Source organism: Triturus cristatus, chromosome 5_2, assembly GCF_964204655.1.
Source record: "Triturus cristatus chromosome 5_2, aTriCri1.1, whole genome shotgun sequence".
Classification (NCBI taxonomy): domain Eukaryota; kingdom Metazoa; phylum Chordata; class Amphibia; order Caudata; family Salamandridae; genus Triturus; species Triturus cristatus.
This window is the reverse complement of record NC_140588.1, coordinates 1112762432-1112768671: the sequence shown is the minus strand read 5'-3', so window position 1 is coordinate 1112768671 and position 6240 is coordinate 1112762432. Positions and strand designations below refer to the sequence as shown.

General features: G+C 41.7%; 1 pseudogene; it reads left to right on the top strand.

Moving 5' to 3' along the window:
- The first annotated feature begins 4571 nt into the window (after positions 1-4571).
- Positions 4572-5583, top strand: LOC146829820 (28S ribosomal RNA; annotated as a pseudogene).
- Positions 5584-6240: the final 657 nt, after the last annotated feature.

The following is a 6240-nucleotide window of genomic DNA, read 5'->3' as shown; positions in this document are numbered from 1 at the left end:
GAGCATTGCAAATCTCAGGAGAGAGTTCAGATTCTGGAAAAGTGCCTGAAGTTCCAGCTAGCAGTGGAGAAAATAAAGAGAATTCCACAGAGGCTATACCTGAGCCAAATGAAGAAGTTGAGAGAAATCCACCTGAGATAATTCATGAAGGAGTAGGGTCAGAAGAAGATAGAGAGGGACAGATTGCGGAAAAACCCCGAGGAGGTGTAGGGAACATCTACAATAAGCTAGGTGAAGGGACAAGTAGACAGCAAGAAGATTGCGTGTCGGAGACCTGAGGAGGTACAGAAGTAGGGAAATCTCAATCGGTGGAGAAAAAGACTGTGGAAAAAGAGAAAATTGCTGATGAACAAGAGGCAAATGAAGTAGAATCTGATGAAAGTGAGAATGAGATTCCAGAGGGTCGAGTTCTGAGAAAGAGAACTTGGATTGGAGAAAGAAACAATAAAGAAGTAAAACAGAAGAGAAATGCAAAAGGAGATCTTTGGCCTAACAAGATAAAGAGGCTGAGATATCGACTGACACGAGTTAACCCATCGAAAACTGAACAGGTGAATGAGGTGTCAAGTCAAAATCAAGCGAAAGGAGAAGAACCAAAAGAACCAAAAGAACCAGAGGAAATCAAAAGAATCAGAAAGCCCAACCAAAAGTATAGATCACCGGAATGGACGTATGTGGCACTTCCTGAAGAAGAAGGAGAGGCAGATGGTCAAAGAAATCCAGAGAGGACCTTACTGAAAGTGGTTGAGGAAGAGGAAGCTGTTGGAATCCTGAAAGTTATCTTGTCTAACATTGGAGAAGAGACAGGTGATCAGGATCTGATACAATTTGATGTTGATGAAGAAGAAGTAAAAAATGATGAAAATCCAAACTGAGTGAACTGAAGGAGTCACTTGGAGAAAAGTGAAGGAGAAGAATTCAGTGAATGCTTGCTACTCTAGAAGTAGTGGAGTAGTAGAGGCTAAGTCAAAAGACACAGTCAAAGTAATAAGATGGCTAACACTGAGAATAATCAAAGTAGATGTACCTTCATGAAAAGATGGTGTAGAATGTGCTGCTGCTGTACAGGATTATTAATGCTACTATGGGGTGTGCTTGCTTTATTAGTCACTTTTAGAGTTTCAATAGACACTTTGGGAATATATACTGAGAATATGACTAATATAGGGAAGAGTTCACGAAAAGTAGTACCAACTAGAATTAGCAATATTTACATACACAAGGATAGGTCTATTAATGATTTTTCTAGTAATGTTTTTTTAAAATTATTGTATGAATATGTGAAGACAATGGAAGTAAGGGATTGATACGTCTGCATGCAATTACCTGCATCCGTATCAGAGGGAGTTACTTATCATCATCTCCCAGCTACATATGGGATTTCATGTAGTGTGTTAATTAGTATTTTTTATTTGTTAGGGAAAATAGATTATTATATGTCTAATAAAGATAACATTTTTGGGCAATTACCTATGAATAAAAAACTGAATCCTGCTAAAGAAGCTAACATATTAGGTGAGATTTTTATTGAAACAGAAGAATTAACATTAGATTACATTTTTAGAAATAATTTAACTTGTAGTTTGAAGGAAGAGGAAAAAGCTTTCTTACACATGGTTGAGAAAAGAAGAATGGGTATGCATGAAAAGGCAGGAGGATATAAAATGAGTGAGACAATGTGGGACATTGAGATGGGAAAGAAGTTAGAGGAAGGGGCCAGTCCAACTTTGGCTTTAGATGCACCACAGAAGGGTAAATTATGCATTACCAGGAGGAAATCCCAATATGATTATTATTTTGTTGGGACTAGTGAGTGCCATGATACATACTTTATTGCAATGGGATGGGGATTCAAAGGAGAAGAAGATCTGGTTTTCCCGGGAGTGTATTATATTTGTGGGAATAAGGCTTATTACAGGTTGCCTGACCATTGGTATGGCACATGTTATGTTGGCCTGGTCTTTCCAAAGATTTTTCACATGGATAGAATGGAGGATGCAGAACATATTAATCTACTAATGCGCTTTAGAAGAGAAACTTGGTCAGAAATTGTAGGAGATATTTTTGGAGCTTTGATACCAGCAGTGGGAATTTCATTAAATGCATATGGAATTCGGAAGCTGTCAACAGTGGTGGATCGCTTATCGACAAGTACCGCTGGAGGCTTTCTAGTAGTTAATAATGAGATGGTTGCTTTACGCGCTATGTCTATGCAAAATCGACTTGCCCTTGATATTCTATTGGCAAAAGAGGGTGGAGTCTGTGGAATGCTGAAAGTTCAACATTGTTGCACTTACATTCCTGACGAAAGCAAGGATCTAAAAGTCTATATCAAAAATATTACTGATTTGCATGAAGAATTAGTACCACTGGAAGCTGAAAGTATCTGGACTAAAATGGCTAATAAGATGATTGCTGTTAAGAATTTTATAGCTAAGATAGGTAGTACCATTTTTGGTAAGATATTATTTCCATTGACCTGTGTGATTGTTGCTTTATTGATTCTTAGATTAGGGTGCTTGTGTTGTAGATATAGGAGAAATAAGAAGAAAATTATAAAAGAAAATGTTGAAAAGAGACAAAAGAGGTCAAAAAGAGATCCACAAGAAATAGAATTGGAAGAATTTAGGGAGAGCATGAATTTAGAAACAAGAAGGGATGATGAGAAAGAAACAGGGGTTTAAGGGGAAGAACAAAAAGACATTTGAATTTTTCCTAAAAGGGGAATTAAATTTTTGGGTTGGATTTTTGTGGTGATAATATATCACCAAAGGGGGGATTGCTGGAGCAGGGTTTTCTATTTAAACCCAAAAATCAGTTTACGTTTGGTTTGTCATTATTAAAATAACTAATGATTAATTATTAAGTACTAGACTTGTTATGTTTTCTATTAACCAACATTATTAACTGAAAAGTTACACGTGGGAATGCAATTGCATGGTTAGAATAATAAGTGAACTAAGTTGGTGAGCAATTAATTTAATAAATGTTGCTTATGTGTTATTTGTTATGTGTTTGCGCTTTAAATTAATATGCATTAACGGCTTCTTTATGTTGCAAGTGGCTAGATAAATACATACACATAAGGGTATTAGTGGGTATTAACACTGCATATTCAATATAATGTGGTAACGTTGTTTTGTGTTTCTTTTAATTAAAGTTGCCCATTGTGGCCTTTTGTGAAATGGCCGACATCTACAGCCTGCATTTGAGTAGATGAAAATTGGAGAGAGGCCTTGCTGAATGTGACCCTGGTCTCTGTCTGAATCGGAAAAAGCCATGAAAAGTGATGTCAACTCTGGGATGACCGCCAGTTATTCTCGGTGGAAGAACATTTGTCACAAATGAACATTTTCTGATAAGCTCGTGGTGGCTTCACTGCGAGAGATACAAATTCTGAGGAAGGACATCCGTGAAATTATGAACTTCCTATTTCCCTATTTTGAATTTTAAGATATCCCGGAGTGAAGATTTTTCTAATGTTGCAAGATGACATCCTTTCCTGCTTAACGGATGTTTTAGAGCTTTGTTTGTAACTTTTAGTTTGTTAATTTTTGTATAAATATTCCTAGACTAGAGAGGGTCTAAGGCCACTTCTTCCTGAACTTTTGATCAGAGAACCGATGCTGACGGAGAGGACAGTGACTCTGCAAGACAGCTTGAGAGACTTTAAAATTCCTCGTTGAGGAGACCGGTCCTGACTTAGAGCGACATTTATCCAGAATAGGTAAATATGAGAATAATGATCTTGCAATTGAAATGGCTTTCCATATGACTTAATTTAGATAAATAATTCTTGTTTAAATTACAGTGTCGGGTGGTTATTTCTTTGTCATGAATATTGAGATCTCAGATGTATTTTTACTGTTTAATCAAGACTCAAGATAATTCAATTTGATTGCATTGACCTCAAATTAGATGCAGATTGATTTAGTAGTTCTCTCTTATATTCAGTGTGGTTAGAGTAATAGGATGTATGTAGGTGTTATGGGCCCCACCAGCGTATGATGTATGTGTGTGCGTGTGACTGAGGAATTACTCTATCCATGGAAGTAGAGGGAATTTATAAGCGTTGATCTGCAGCAGTTATACAGTTACATAATAGTTCATAGTTGACACAAGATTTAGTATAGATGTGAATTTTATTGAAATGTCTTGAATGATGAATAGGTCTCAAATAATTACATACACATAATCACCACATACCACGCATTGATTATTGATGTCCTGTTAATCATACTTTCATTTCTCAGAACTGTTTGTAGAAAATGTTTAATTGTTGGAAAAGTCCTGCAGGGTGTACTATCTTTGGCCTATACGTGATCCCAGTTCCAGTGAGGACAGCGTTCAGTGTGGCTGTAGTCTAGAGCGAACAAATGTTATATTGTTGTAAGCAAAACTTATTTTATACTGATGGGAAGCATAATAACCCAGAATGAGCCACCGCGAGGTGGTACAGAAATAGCCAAATGCCTCGTCATCTAATTAGTGATGTGCATGAATGAATAAACAAGATTCCCACTGTCCCTACCTACTATGTAATGAAACCACAGCTAAGGGAACTTGCATGGCAGAATCAGCGGGGAAAAAGGTAACCATTGAGCTTGATTCTAGTCTGGCACTGTAAAGAGACATGAGAGGTGTAAGATCAGTGGGAGGCACTCGAGCCGCCGGTGAAATTCCATTACTCTTATTTTTTTTCACTTACCCGGTGAGGCGAGAGGGCGAGCCTCATGGGGCTCTCGCTTCTGGCTTAAAAGCACCTGGCCCCCGCTGGGCGCGACCCGCTTAGGGGACAGTGGCAGGTGGGGAGTTTGACTGGGGCAGTGCACCTGTCAAATGATAACACAGGTGTCCTAAGGCAAGCTCTGGTAGGACAGAAACCTCCCACGGAGCAGAAGGGCAAAAGCTCATTTGATCTCAGTGTTCAGTATGAATACAGACTGTGAAAGCGGGGCCTCACGATCCTTCTGACTTTTTGGGTTTCAAGCAGGAGGTGTCAGAAAAATTACTGCAGGCATAATTGGATTGTGGAGACCAAGCGTTCATATCAACGTTGCTTTTTGATCCTTCGATGACGGTTCTTCCTATCATTGTGAAGCAGAATTCACCAAGTGTTGGATTGTTCACCCACTAATAGAGAATGTGAGCTGGGTTTAGACCATGGTGAGACAGGTTAGTTTTACCCTACTGATGATGTGTTGTAATCGTTCCTGCTCAGTACGAGTGGAACAGCAGGTTCAGACATTTGGTGTATGTGCTTGTCTGAGGAGCCAATGGGGTGAAGCTACCATCTGTGGGATTAAGACTGAATGCCTCTAAGTCAGAATCCCCTAAACCATAACGATACTGCAGGGCCGTGGAGCCTCGGTTGGCCTGGGATAGCTGAACTCTCTCGGGGGGCCACTGCATAGAGCTGCTCGCTTGGGGACCACCTCCATCGCCCTTAGTACATCACATGTTTGTGGGGCACCCGGTGCTAAATCATTTGTAGATTACCTGATTCTGGGTCAGGGTTTTACAATTAGCAGAGCAGCTACCTCGCTGCGATCTATTGAAAGTCATCCTCTGAACCAAGCTTTTGATTTCCATGCATGGGTGCCTGCAGATGCCATCCTCCAGCACACCCAGGGGTGCGTCCCTCTGCCGCTGGGATGGTGGGAGGGACGCAGAGGGGGCGATGTGGACCTGCGGGAAGCTGCCTCCACCATGTGCCCTGCGCCACGGGGCCTCTCCCTCCCGTCCCTGTGCCATTGGAGTGTGGGGATGGGGGTCACCATCCCTTGCAGGTCAGCAGAGTGACCAGATAGCCTGGACCAGCCTGCTCCCAAACAAATCAAACAGGGAGGTGAGCAGCCCAGGGGAAGGAGCATCCTGAGCAGCAGCATCTGAGCACTGGCCAGATGACCCTGCGGACTAGGTGACCAGATGGCCCTAAAGGCCTGATGACCAGATGGCCCTGCGGGCTGGGTGACCAGGTGGCCCTGCAGGCAAGGCAACCACATACCCCTCCAGGCCAGGTAACCAGATGGCCTGCGGGCAGGGTGACCAGATGGCTGGCCTGCCGGCCAGCCAGGCTAACTCCAACTTTTGTCCTTTCCCTGGGTTCTGTAAGCCCCTATATTGAGAAAAATTGGCTCCCCGGCAGGCCGGCAGAGAGAGGACATGGCCTGCGCTTAACCTTCTTTGGTTCCAGCCGAGAGTCCGGGCGCTGGGGACAGGGGTCCATTGGGCCCGGGG